At 50.6% G+C, this 9,508-nt stretch overlaps 28 non-coding genes across 28 annotated transcripts; all 28 read right to left on the bottom strand.

The window, feature by feature from the left end:
* Positions 1-187: 187 nt before the first annotated feature.
* LOC145082624 (5S ribosomal RNA) lies at positions 188-306 on the bottom strand. The gene has a single exon (XR_013697130.1). It is a non-coding gene; the product is annotated as a 5S ribosomal RNA (ribosomal RNA).
* A 218-nt stretch (positions 307-524) lies between these two features.
* Positions 525-643, bottom strand: LOC145082623 (5S ribosomal RNA). Its single transcript, XR_013697129.1, has one exon. It is a non-coding gene; the product is annotated as a 5S ribosomal RNA (ribosomal RNA).
* Positions 644-860: 217 nt separating this feature from the next.
* On the bottom strand, positions 861-979 carry LOC145082622 (5S ribosomal RNA). Its single transcript, XR_013697128.1, has one exon. It is a non-coding gene; the product is annotated as a 5S ribosomal RNA (ribosomal RNA).
* Positions 980-1,197: 218 nt separating this feature from the next.
* On the bottom strand, positions 1,198-1,316 carry LOC145082621 (5S ribosomal RNA). Its single transcript, XR_013697127.1, has one exon. It is a non-coding gene; the product is annotated as a 5S ribosomal RNA (ribosomal RNA).
* A 218-nt stretch (positions 1,317-1,534) lies between these two features.
* LOC145085276 (5S ribosomal RNA) lies at positions 1,535-1,653 on the bottom strand. The gene has a single exon (XR_013699683.1). It is a non-coding gene; the product is annotated as a 5S ribosomal RNA (ribosomal RNA).
* Positions 1,654-1,871: 218 nt separating this feature from the next.
* Positions 1,872-1,990, bottom strand: LOC145084795 (5S ribosomal RNA). Its single transcript, XR_013699224.1, has one exon. It is a non-coding gene; the product is annotated as a 5S ribosomal RNA (ribosomal RNA).
* Positions 1,991-2,208: 218 nt separating this feature from the next.
* On the bottom strand, positions 2,209-2,327 carry LOC145082620 (5S ribosomal RNA). Its single transcript, XR_013697126.1, has one exon. It is a non-coding gene; the product is annotated as a 5S ribosomal RNA (ribosomal RNA).
* Positions 2,328-2,545: 218 nt separating this feature from the next.
* LOC145082619 (5S ribosomal RNA) lies at positions 2,546-2,664 on the bottom strand. The gene has a single exon (XR_013697125.1). It is a non-coding gene; the product is annotated as a 5S ribosomal RNA (ribosomal RNA).
* Positions 2,665-2,882: 218 nt separating this feature from the next.
* LOC145083645 (5S ribosomal RNA) lies at positions 2,883-3,001 on the bottom strand. Its single transcript, XR_013698113.1, has one exon. It is a non-coding gene; the product is annotated as a 5S ribosomal RNA (ribosomal RNA).
* A 218-nt stretch (positions 3,002-3,219) lies between these two features.
* On the bottom strand, positions 3,220-3,338 carry LOC145084463 (5S ribosomal RNA). Its single transcript, XR_013698905.1, has one exon. It is a non-coding gene; the product is annotated as a 5S ribosomal RNA (ribosomal RNA).
* A 219-nt stretch (positions 3,339-3,557) lies between these two features.
* LOC145082618 (5S ribosomal RNA) lies at positions 3,558-3,676 on the bottom strand. The gene has a single exon (XR_013697124.1). It is a non-coding gene; the product is annotated as a 5S ribosomal RNA (ribosomal RNA).
* A 217-nt stretch (positions 3,677-3,893) lies between these two features.
* LOC145082617 (5S ribosomal RNA) lies at positions 3,894-4,012 on the bottom strand. Its single transcript, XR_013697123.1, has one exon. It is a non-coding gene; the product is annotated as a 5S ribosomal RNA (ribosomal RNA).
* Positions 4,013-4,230: 218 nt separating this feature from the next.
* On the bottom strand, positions 4,231-4,349 carry LOC145082615 (5S ribosomal RNA). The gene has a single exon (XR_013697120.1). It is a non-coding gene; the product is annotated as a 5S ribosomal RNA (ribosomal RNA).
* A 217-nt stretch (positions 4,350-4,566) lies between these two features.
* LOC145082614 (5S ribosomal RNA) lies at positions 4,567-4,685 on the bottom strand. The gene has a single exon (XR_013697119.1). It is a non-coding gene; the product is annotated as a 5S ribosomal RNA (ribosomal RNA).
* A 218-nt stretch (positions 4,686-4,903) lies between these two features.
* On the bottom strand, positions 4,904-5,022 carry LOC145082613 (5S ribosomal RNA). Its single transcript, XR_013697118.1, has one exon. It is a non-coding gene; the product is annotated as a 5S ribosomal RNA (ribosomal RNA).
* A 217-nt stretch (positions 5,023-5,239) lies between these two features.
* On the bottom strand, positions 5,240-5,358 carry LOC145082612 (5S ribosomal RNA). The gene has a single exon (XR_013697117.1). It is a non-coding gene; the product is annotated as a 5S ribosomal RNA (ribosomal RNA).
* Positions 5,359-5,576: 218 nt separating this feature from the next.
* Positions 5,577-5,695, bottom strand: LOC145082611 (5S ribosomal RNA). Its single transcript, XR_013697116.1, has one exon. It is a non-coding gene; the product is annotated as a 5S ribosomal RNA (ribosomal RNA).
* Positions 5,696-5,912: 217 nt separating this feature from the next.
* On the bottom strand, positions 5,913-6,031 carry LOC145082609 (5S ribosomal RNA). Its single transcript, XR_013697115.1, has one exon. It is a non-coding gene; the product is annotated as a 5S ribosomal RNA (ribosomal RNA).
* A 218-nt stretch (positions 6,032-6,249) lies between these two features.
* LOC145082994 (5S ribosomal RNA) lies at positions 6,250-6,368 on the bottom strand. Its single transcript, XR_013697489.1, has one exon. It is a non-coding gene; the product is annotated as a 5S ribosomal RNA (ribosomal RNA).
* Positions 6,369-6,586: 218 nt separating this feature from the next.
* LOC145082608 (5S ribosomal RNA) lies at positions 6,587-6,705 on the bottom strand. The gene has a single exon (XR_013697114.1). It is a non-coding gene; the product is annotated as a 5S ribosomal RNA (ribosomal RNA).
* Positions 6,706-6,922: 217 nt separating this feature from the next.
* Positions 6,923-7,041, bottom strand: LOC145082607 (5S ribosomal RNA). Its single transcript, XR_013697113.1, has one exon. It is a non-coding gene; the product is annotated as a 5S ribosomal RNA (ribosomal RNA).
* A 218-nt stretch (positions 7,042-7,259) lies between these two features.
* Positions 7,260-7,378, bottom strand: LOC145082993 (5S ribosomal RNA). The gene has a single exon (XR_013697488.1). It is a non-coding gene; the product is annotated as a 5S ribosomal RNA (ribosomal RNA).
* A 218-nt stretch (positions 7,379-7,596) lies between these two features.
* On the bottom strand, positions 7,597-7,715 carry LOC145082606 (5S ribosomal RNA). Its single transcript, XR_013697112.1, has one exon. It is a non-coding gene; the product is annotated as a 5S ribosomal RNA (ribosomal RNA).
* A 218-nt stretch (positions 7,716-7,933) lies between these two features.
* On the bottom strand, positions 7,934-8,052 carry LOC145082864 (5S ribosomal RNA). The gene has a single exon (XR_013697365.1). It is a non-coding gene; the product is annotated as a 5S ribosomal RNA (ribosomal RNA).
* A 218-nt stretch (positions 8,053-8,270) lies between these two features.
* LOC145083410 (5S ribosomal RNA) lies at positions 8,271-8,389 on the bottom strand. The gene has a single exon (XR_013697888.1). It is a non-coding gene; the product is annotated as a 5S ribosomal RNA (ribosomal RNA).
* Positions 8,390-8,607: 218 nt separating this feature from the next.
* Positions 8,608-8,726, bottom strand: LOC145084794 (5S ribosomal RNA). The gene has a single exon (XR_013699223.1). It is a non-coding gene; the product is annotated as a 5S ribosomal RNA (ribosomal RNA).
* A 218-nt stretch (positions 8,727-8,944) lies between these two features.
* On the bottom strand, positions 8,945-9,063 carry LOC145082605 (5S ribosomal RNA). Its single transcript, XR_013697111.1, has one exon. It is a non-coding gene; the product is annotated as a 5S ribosomal RNA (ribosomal RNA).
* Positions 9,064-9,281: 218 nt separating this feature from the next.
* Positions 9,282-9,400, bottom strand: LOC145082603 (5S ribosomal RNA). The gene has a single exon (XR_013697109.1). It is a non-coding gene; the product is annotated as a 5S ribosomal RNA (ribosomal RNA).
* Between the last annotated feature and the right edge of the window lie 108 nt (positions 9,401-9,508).

The following is a 9,508-nucleotide window of genomic DNA, read 5'->3' as shown; positions in this document are numbered from 1 at the left end:
CTTACAAGACGCAGAACGTCGTTTGCTTTCGTACGCGAGGCGTGGGACCCACGTGAGGGATCGGCTCCGTTCGGGAAACGCGGAAAGAATCAACGATGAACCGGATGCCGCCCGAGCATAGACATAGCAAGAAAGAAAAAAAAAACGCACCTAAAACCTAAAAAAACGCAAACGGGCAACGAAAAAGGGGGTGCAACACGAGGACTTCCCAGGGGGTCACCCATCCTAGTACTACTCTCGCCCAAGCACGCTTAACTGCGGAGTTCTGATGGGATCCGGTGCATTAGTGCTGGTATGATCGCACCCGAAATACTATCCATGCTTATTGTTTTTATGTCTTACAAGACGCAGAACGTCGTTTGCTTTCGAACGCGAGGCGTGGGACCCACGTGAGGGATCGGCTCCGTTCGGGAAACGCGGAAACAATCAACGATGAACCGGATGCCGCCCGAGCATAGACATAGCAAGAAAGAAAAAAAAAACGCACCTAAAACCTAAAAAAACGCAAACGGGCAACGAAAAAGGGGGTGCAACACGAGGACTTCCCAGGGGGTCACCCATCCTAGTACTACTCTCGCCCAAGCACGCTTAACTGCGGAGTTCTGATGGGATCCGGTGCATTAGTGCTGGTATGATCGCACCCGAAATACTATCCATGCTTATTGTTTTTATGTCTTACAAGACGCAGAACGTCGTTTGCTTTCGTACGCGAGGCGTGGGACCCACGTGAGGGATCGGCTCCGTTCGGGAAACGCGGAAACAATCAACGATGAACCGGATGCCGCCCGAGCATAGACATAGCAAGAAAGAAAAAAAAACGCACCTAAAACCTAAAAAAACGCAAACGGGCAACGAAAAAGGGGGTGCAACACGAGGACTTCCCAGGGGGTCACCCATCCTAGTACTACTCTCGCCCAAGCACGCTTAACTGCGGAGTTCTGATGGGATCCGGTGCATTAGTGCTGGTATGATCGCACCCGAAATACTATCCATGCTTATTGTTTTTATGTCTTACAAGACGCAGAACGTCGTTTGCTTTCGTACGCGAGGCGTGGGACCCACGTGAGGGATCGGCTCCGTTCGGGAAACGCGGAAACAATCAACGATGAACCGGATGCCGCCCGAGCATAGACATAGCAAGAAAGAAAAAAAAAACGCACCTAAAACCTAAAAAAACGCAAACGGGCAACGAAAAAGGGGGTGCAACACGAGGACTTCCCAGGGGGTCACCCATCCTAGTACTACTCTCGCCCAAGCACGCTTAACTGCGGAGTTCTGATGGGATCCGGTGCATTAGTGCTGGTATGATCGCACCCGAAATACTATCCATGCTTATTGTTTTTATGTCTTACAAGACGCAGAACGTCGTTTGCTTTCGTACGCGAGGCGTGGGACCCACGTGAGGGATCGGCTCCGTTCGGGAAACGCGGAAACAATCAACGATGAACCGGATGCCGCCCGAGCATAGACATAGCAAGAAAGAAAAAAAAAACGCACCTAAAACCTAAAAAAACGCAAACGGGCAACGAAAAAGGGGGTGCAACACGAGGACTTCCCAGGGGGTCACCAATCCTAGTACTCCTCTCGCCCAAGCACGCTTAACTGCGGAGTTCTGATGGGATCCGGTGCATTAGTGCTGGTATGATCGCACCCGAAATACTATCCATGCTTATTGTTTTTATGTCTTACAAGACGCAGAACGTCGTTTGCTTTCGAACGCGAGGCGTGGGACCCACGTGAGGGATCGGCTCCGTTCGGGAAACGCGGAAACAATCAACGATGAACCGGATGCCGTCCGAGCATAGACATAGCAAGAAAGAAAAAAAAAACGCACCTAAAACCTAAAAAAACGCAAACGGGCAACGAAAAAGGGGGTGCAACACGAGGACTTCCCAGGGGGTCACCCATCCTAGTACTACTCTCGCCCAAGCACGCTTAACTGCGGAGTTCTGATGGGATCCGGTGCATTAGTGATGGTATGATCGCACCCGAAATACTATCCATGCTTATTGTTTTTATGTCTTACAAGACGCAGAACGTCGTTTGCTTTCGTACGCGAGGCGTGGGACCCACGTGAGGGATCGGCTCCGTTCGGGAAACGCGGAAACAATCAACGATGAACCGGATGCCGCCCGAGCATAGACATAGCAAGAAAGAAAAAAAAAACGCACCTAAAACCTAAAAAAACGCAAACGGGCAACGAAAAAGGGGGTGCAACACGAGGACTTCCCAGGGGGTCACCCATCCTAGTACTACTCTCGCCCAAGCACGCTTAACTGCGGAGTTCTGATGGGATCCGGTGCATTAGTGCTGGTATGATCGCACCCGAAATACTATCCATGCTTATTGTTTTTATGTCTTACAAGACGCAGAACGTCGTTTGCTTTCGTACGCGAGGCGTGGGACCCACGTGAGGGATCGGCTCCGTTCGGGAAACGCGGAAACAATCAACGATGAACCGGATGCCGCCCGAGCATAGACATAGCAAGAAAGAAAAAAAAAACGCACCTAAAACCTAAAAAAACGCAAACGGGCAACGAAAAAGGGGGTGCAACACGAGGACTTCCCAGGGGGTCACCCATCCTAGTACTACTCTCGCCCAAGCACGCTTAACTGCGGAGTTCTGATGGGATCCGGTGCATTAGTGCTGGTATGATCGCACCCGAAATACTATCCATGCTTATTGTTTTTATGTCTTACAAGACGCAGAACGTCGTTTGCTTTCGTACGCGAGGCGTGGGACCCACGTGAGGGATCGGCTCCGTTCGGGAAACGCGGAAACAATCAACGATGAACCGGATGCCGCTCGAGCATAGACATAGCAAGAAAGAAAAAAAAAACGCACCTAAAACCTAAAAAAACGCAAACGGGCAACGAAAAAGGGGGTGCAACACGAGGACTTCCCAGGGGGTCACCCATCCTAGTACTACTCTCGCCCAAGCACGCTTAACTGCAGAGTTCTGATGGGATCCGGTGCATTAGTGCTGGTATGATCGCACCCGAAATACTATCCATGCTTATTGTTTTTATTTCTTACAAGACGCAGAACGTCGTTTGCTTTCGTACGCGAGGCGTGGGACCCACGTGAGGGATCGGCTCCGTTCGGGAAACGCGGAAACAATCAACGATGAACCGGATGCCGCCCGAGCATAGACATAGCAAGAAAGAAAAAAAAAACGCACCTAAAACCTAAAAAAACGCAAACGGGCAACGAAAAAGGGGGTGCAACACGAGGACTTCCCAGGGGGTCACCCATCCTAGTATTACTCTCGCCCAAGCACGCTTAACTGCGGAGTTCTGATGGGATCCGGTGCATTAGTGCTGGTATGATCGCACCCGAAATACTATCCATGCTTATTGTTTTTATGTCTTACAAGACGCAGAACGTCGTTTGCTTTCGAACGCGAGGCGTGGGACCCACGTGAGGGATCGGCTCCGTTCGGGAAACGCGGAAACAATCAACGATGAACCGGATGCCGCCCGAGCATAGACATAGCAAGAAAGAAAAAAAAAAACGCACCTAAAACCTAAAAAAACGCAAACGGGCAACGAAAAAGGGGGTGCAACACGAGGACTTCCCAGGGGGTCACCCATCCTAGTACTACTCTCGCCCAAGCACGCTTAACTGCGGAGTTCTGATGGGATCCGGTGCATTAGTGCTGGTATGATCGCACCCGAAATACTATCCATGCTTATTGTTTTTATGTCTTACAAGACGCAGAACGTCGTTTGCTTTCGTACGCGAGGCGTGGGACCCACGTGAGGGATCGGCTCCGTTCGGGAAACGCGGAAACAATCAACGATGAACCGGATGCCGCCCGAGCATAGACATAGCAAGAAAGAAAAAAAAACGCACCTAAAACCTAAAAAAACGCAAACGGGCAACGAAAAAGGGGGTGCAACACGAGGACTTCCCAGGGGGTCACCCATCCTAGTACTACTCTCGCCCAAGCACGCTTAACTGCGGAGTTCTGATGGGATCCGGTGCATTAGTGCTGGTATGATCGCACCCGAAATACTATCCATGCTTATTGTTTTTATGTCTTACAAGACGCAGAACGTCGTTTGCTTTCGTACGCGAGGCGTGGGACCCACGTGAGGGATCGGCTCCGTTCGGGAAACGCGGAAACAATCAACGATGAACCGGATGCCGCCCGAGCATAGACATAGCAAGAAAGAAAAAAAAAACGCACCTAAAACCTAAAAAAACGCAAACGGGCAACGAAAAAGGGGGTGCAACACGAGGACTTCCCAGGGGGTCACCCATCCTAGTACTACTCTCGCCCAAGCACGCTTAACTGCGGAGTTCTGATGGGATCCGGTGCATTAGTGCTGGTATGATCGCACCCGAAATACTATCCATGCTTATTGTTTTTATGTCTTACAAGACGCAGAACGTTGTTTGCTTTCGTACGCGAGGCGTGGGACCCACGTGAGGGATCGGCTCCGTTCGGGAAACGCGGAAACAATCAACGATGAACCGGATGCCGCCCGAGCATAGACATAGCAAGAAAGAAAAAAAAACGCACCTAAAACCTAAAAAAACGCAAACGGGCAACGAAAAAGGGGGTGCAACACGAGGACTTCCCAGGGGGTCACCCATCCTAGTACTACTCTCGCCCAAGCACGCTTAACTGCGGAGTTCTGATGGGATCCGGTGCATTAGTGCTGGTATGATCGCACCCCAAATACTATCCATGCTTATTGTTTTTATGTCTTACAAGACGCAGAACGTCGTTTGCTTTCGTACGCGAGGCGTGGGACCCACGTGAGGGATCGGCTCCGTTCGGGAAACGCGGAAACAATCAACGATGAACCGGATGCCGCCCGAGCATAGACATAGCAAGAAAGAAAAAAAAAACGCACCTAAAACCTAAAAAAACGCAAACGGGCAACGAAAAAGGGGGTGCAACACGAGGACTTCCCAGGGGGTCACCCATCCTAGTACTACTCTCGCCCAAGCACGCTTAACTGCGGAGTTCTGATGGGATCCGGTGCATTAGTGCTGGTATGATCGCACCCCAAATACTATCCATGCTTATTGTTTTTATGTCTTACAAGACGCAGAACGTCGTTTGCTTTCGTACGCGAGGCGTCGGACCCACGTGAGGGATCGGCTCCGTTCGGGAAACGCGGAAACAATCAACGATGAACCGGATGCCGCCCGAGCATAGACATAGCAAGAAAGAAAAAAAAACGCACCTAAAACCTAAAAAAACGCAAACGGGCAACGAAAAAGGGGGTGCAACACGAGGACTTCCCAGGGGGTCACCCATCCTAGTACTACTCTCGCCCAAGCACGCTTAACTGCGGAGTTCTGATGGGATCCGGTGCATTAGTGCTGGTATGATCGCACCCGAAATACTATCCATGCTTATTGTTTTTATGTCTTACAAGACGCAGAACGTCGTTTGCTTTCGAACGCGAGGCGTCGGACCCACGTGAGGGATCGGCTCCGTTCGGGAAACGCGGAAACAATCAACGATGAACCGGATGCCGCCCGAGCATAGACATAGCAAGAAAGAAAAAAAAAACGCACCTAAAACCTAAAAAAACGCAAACGGGCAACGAAAAAGGGGGTGCAACACGAGGACTTCCCAGGGGGTCACCCATCCTAGTACTACTCTCGCCCAAGCACGCTTAACTGCGGAGTTCTGATGGGATCCGGTGCATTAGTGCTGGTATGATCGCACCCGAAATACTATCCATGCTTATTGTTTTTATGTCTTACAAGACGCAGAACGTCGTTTGCTTTCGAACGCGAGGCGTCGGACCCACGTGAGGGATCGGCTCCGTTCGGGAAACGCGGAAACAATCAACGATGAACCGGATGCCGCCCGAGCATAGACATAGCAAGAAAGAAAAAAAAACGCACCTAAAACCTAAAAAAACGCAAACGGGCAACGAAAAAGGGGGTGCAACACGAGGACTTCCCAGGGGGTCACCCATCCTAGTACTACTCTCGCCCAAGCACGCTTAACTGCGGAGTTCTGATGGGATCCGGTGCATTAGTGCTGGTATGATCGCACCCGAAATACTATCCATGCTTATTGTTTTTATGTCTTACAAGACGCAGAACGTCGTTTGCTTTCGAACGCGAGGCATCGGACCCACGTGAGGGATCGGCTCCGTTCGGGAAACGCGGAAACAATCAACGATGAACCGGATGCCGCCCGAGCATAGACATAGCAAGAAAGAAAAAAAAAACGCACCTAAAACCTAAAAAAACGCAAACGGGCAACGAAAAAGAGGGTGCAACACGAGGACTTCCCAGGGGGTCACCCATCCTAGTACTACTCTCGCCCAAGCACGCTTAACTGCGGAGTTCTGATGGGATCCGGTGCATTAGTGCTGGTATGATCGCACCCGAAATACTATCCATGCTTATTGTTTTTATGTCTTACAAGACGCAGAACGTCGTTTGCTTTCGTACGAGAGGCGTGGGACCCACGTGAGGGATCGGCTCCGTTCGGGAAACGCGGAAACAATCAACGATGAACCGGATGCCGCCCGAGCATAGACATAGCAAGAAAGAAAAAAAAAACGCACCTAAAACCTAAAAAAACGCAAACGGGCAACGAAAAAGGGGGTGCAACACGAGGACTTCCCAGGGGGTCACCCATCCTAGTACTACTCTCGCCCAAGCACGCTTAACTGCGGAGTTCTGATGGGATCCGGTGCATTAGTGCTGGTATGATCGCACCCGAAATACTATCCATGCTTATTGTTTTTATGTCTTACAAGACGCAGAACGTCGTTTGCTTTCGTACGCGAGGCGTGGGACCCACGTAAGGGATCGGCTCCGTTCGGGAAACGCGGAAACAATCAACGATGAACCGGATGCCGCTCGAGCATAGACATAGCAAGAAAGAAAAAAAAAACGCACCTAAAACCTAAAAAAACGCAAACGGGCAACAAAAAGGGGGTGCAACACGAGGACTTCCCAGGGGGTCACCCATCCTAGTACTACTCTCGCCCAAGCACGCTTAACTGCGGAGTTCTGATGGGATCCGGTGCATTAGTGCTGGTATGATCGCACCCGAAATACTATCCATGCTTATTGTTTTTATGTCTTACAAGACGCAGAACGTCGTTTGCTTTCGAACGCGAGGCATCGGACCCACGTGAGGGATCGGCTCCGTTCGGGAAACGCGGAAACAATCAACGATGAACCGGATGCCGCCCGAGCATAGACATAGCAAGAAAGAAAAAAAAAACGCACCTAAAACCTAAAAAAACGCAAACGGGCAACGAAAAAGAGGGTGCAACACGAGGACTTCCCAGGGGGTCACCCATCCTAGTACTACTCTCGCCCAAGCACGCTTAACTGCGGAGTTCTGATGGGATCCGGTGCATTAGTGCTGGTATGATCGCACCCGAAATACTATCCATGCTTATTGTTTTTATGTCTTACAAGACGCAGAACGTCGTTTGCTTTCGTACGAGAGGCGTGGGACCCACGTGAGGGATCGGCTCCGTTCGGGAAACGCGGAAACAATCAACGATGAACCGGATGCCGCCCGAGCATAGACATAGCAAGAAAGAAAAAAAAAACGCACCTAAAACCTAAAAAAACGCAAACGGGCAACGAAAAAGGGGGTGCAACACGAGGACTTCCCAGGGGGTCACCCATCCTAGTACTACTCTCGCCCAAGCACGCTTAACTGCGGAGTTCTGATGGGATCCGGTGCATTAGTGCTGGTATGATCGCACCCGAAATACTATCCATGCTTATTGTTTTTATGTCTTACAAGACGCAGAACGTCGTTTGCTTTCGTACGCGAGGCGTGGGACCCACGTAAGGGATCGGCTCCGTTCGGGAAACGCGGAAACAATCAACGATGAACCGGATGCCGCTCGAGCATAGACATAGCAAGAAAGAAAAAAAAAACGCACCTAAAACCTAAAAAAACGCAAACGGGCAACGAAAAAGGGGGTGCAACACGAGGACTTCCCAGGGGGTCACCCATCCTAGTACTACTCCCGCCCAAGCACGCTTAACTGCGGAGTTCTGATGGGATCCGGTGCATTAGTGCTGGTATGATCGCACCCGAAATACTATCCATGCTTATTGTTTTTATTTCTTACAAGACGCAGAACGTCGTTTGCTTTCGTACGCGAGGCGTGGGACCCACGTGAGGGATCGGCTCCGTTCGGGAAACGCGGAAAGAATCAACGATGAACCGGATGCCGCCCGAGGATAGACATAGCAAGAAAGAAAAAAAAAACGCACCTAAAACCTAAAAAAACGCAAACGGGCAACGAAAAAGGGGGTGCAACACGAGGACTTCCCAGGGGGTCACCCATCCTAGTACTCCTCTCGCCCAAGCACGCTTAACTGCGGAGTTCTGATGGGATCCGGTGCATTAGTGCTGGTATGATCGCACCCGAAATACTATCCATGCTTATTGTTTTTATGTCTTACAAGACGCAGAACGTCGTTTGCTTTCGAACGCGAGGCGTGGGACCCACGTGAGGGATCGGCTCCGTTCGGGAAACGCGGAAACAATCAACGATGAACCGGATGCCGTCCGAGCATAGACATAGCAAGAAAGAAAAAAAAAACGCACCTAAAACCTAAAAAAACGCAAACGGGCAACGAAAAAGGGGGTGCAACACGAGGACTTCCCAGGGGGTCACCCATCCTAGTACTACTCTCGCCCAAGCACGCTTAACTGCGGAGTTCTGATGGGATCCGGTGCATTAGTGATGGTATGATCGCACCCGAAATACTATCCATGCTTATTGTTTTTATGTCTTACAAGACGCAGAACGTCGTTTGCTTTCGTACGCGAGGCGTGGGACCCACGTGAGGGATCGGCTCCGTTCGGGAAACGCGGAAACAATCAACGATGAACCGGATGCCGCCCGAGCATAGACATAGCAAGAAAGAAAAAAAAAACGCACCTAAAACCTAAAAAAACGCAAACGGGCAACGAAAAAGGGGGTGCAACACGAGGACTTCCCAGGGGGTCACCCATCCTAGTACTACTCTCGCCCAAGCACGCTTAACTGCGGAGTTCTGATGGGATCCGGTGCATTAGTGCTGGTATGATCGCACCCGAAATACTATCCATGCTTATTGTTTTTATGTCTTACAAGACGCAGAACGTCGTTTGCTTTCGTACGCGAGGCGTGGGACCCACGTGAGGGATCGGCTCCGTTCGGGAAACGCGGAAACAATCAACGATGAACCGGATGCCGCCCGAGCATAGACATAGCAAGAAAGAAAAAAAAAACGCACCTAAAACCTAAAAAAACGCAAACGGGCAACGAAAAAGGGGGTGCAACACGAGGACTTCCCAGGGGGTCACCCATCCTAGTACTACTCTCGCCCAAGCACGCTTAACTGCGGAGTTCTGATGGGATCCGGTGCATTAGTGCTGGTATGATCGCACCCGAAATACTATCCATGCTTATTGTTTTTATGTCTTACAAGACGCAGAACGTCGTTTGCTTTCGTACGCGAGGCGTGGGACCCACGTGAGGGATCGGCTCCGTTCGGGAA

The sequence above is a fragment of the Lactuca serriola genome, chromosome 1 (genome assembly GCF_051521515.1).
Source record: "Lactuca serriola cultivar US96UC23 chromosome 1, Lser_US96UC23_V15, whole genome shotgun sequence".
NCBI lineage: Eukaryota > Viridiplantae > Streptophyta > Magnoliopsida > Asterales > Asteraceae > Lactuca > Lactuca serriola.
Note: the sequence above shows the minus strand (reverse complement) of the source record. Positions and strands in the feature narration are given on the sequence as shown.